Source organism: Otolemur garnettii, unplaced genomic scaffold (genome assembly GCF_000181295.1).
Source record: "Otolemur garnettii isolate 467f Iridium unplaced genomic scaffold, OtoGar3 scaffold00036, whole genome shotgun sequence".
NCBI classification, from domain to species: Eukaryota; Metazoa; Chordata; class Mammalia; order Primates; family Galagidae; genus Otolemur; species Otolemur garnettii.
Window position 1 is genome coordinate 826736 of NW_003852431.1, and position 1210 is coordinate 827945.

Here is a 1210-nt window from a genome sequence, read left to right on the forward strand (position 1 = left end):
TTAAATTTTTATGATATGAATCAAAGTATGAAAAACTCAAACTTTTATTCTGTCTAGAACTATAATTACCTACCTCTCAAGGTCTGAGTATTTATTACACTGTGTATTACAAAAAAAGTATATTTGACATTGTTAAAAAAAAATTAAATGTAATTTAAGTTACCAGAAACATACCTCCAGCCTGTTTAAAGGTTATTCCTTTCTGCCTCCTCCAAATATTAATACAACACGAAGGTCTCCAATTCTAAGAAAGTAATTATACTTCTCAAGGTATGTAGAAGAAATTTGAGGCAAATAGTATTAGGTAAATATTGAGGTGTAGAGACAACTTCTTGGAGAGAAATATTCAGTCCATCTGCCAGTATTATATTAGCTGCTATAGGTAGTAGAGAATGAAAGCTCACTTCTGAAGACATTACACGCTACAGACCGAGTAATGTTTGACTGTTTTTTCCCCTTTTACTGATGTTTTCCCCTACCATATAACCTTTACTTAGAAGAAGAATTTCTTTCCTCTCCAAACCACCACATAATAGAAAACCACAACAGCTACATAATGTTTACTCCATCTAAAACAAATCCAAGCTCTTTCTATGTTTCTGTCTCTCTCTCTGTATTTCCAGTATTGCTAGAAGGATAGAAATAGGGTTAAATGTTCATCCTTTATTCTCCACCAGCCAGATTTGTTTTGCCCATATACAGAGAGTAGTAAACACAAAGAGACACACGTGCACACGTGCATGCATACAAGCTAAGATTCTAAAGCTTAGACTGAAAACATACAGACCAACAAAAGCCATTTATCAATATATATCAGAGCTAGGTATCACCAGGGAATCTAGGCCTGAGGCATTGTATTCTCAACTAGGACTTTTCCTGGGAACTGTGAATGAAGAAATGGAACAGGCACTGGAAAGCTCCTGGCATATACAGATAGAGAGAGTGCCTTCTTCAACTGTTCCCTTTACTCTGCTTTTTTGTTGTTATTGTAAACTCCATTTGCCACCAAGGGTTCCACCTAGCACCAGCCTCAGGAGTCTGAGAATGTGTAATAAGAGAGAGAGGATAAGAGAGAGAGGAATCACAGACAGCTATCTTGGGAATAGTAAGTGAGGAGAGCAGACAATCTCAAGTGTAACAGTGTAAAAATGTTTGAGTTCAAGAAACACTGAACTGTTAGGTATGATCTTCTAGTAACTCAGACGACTGA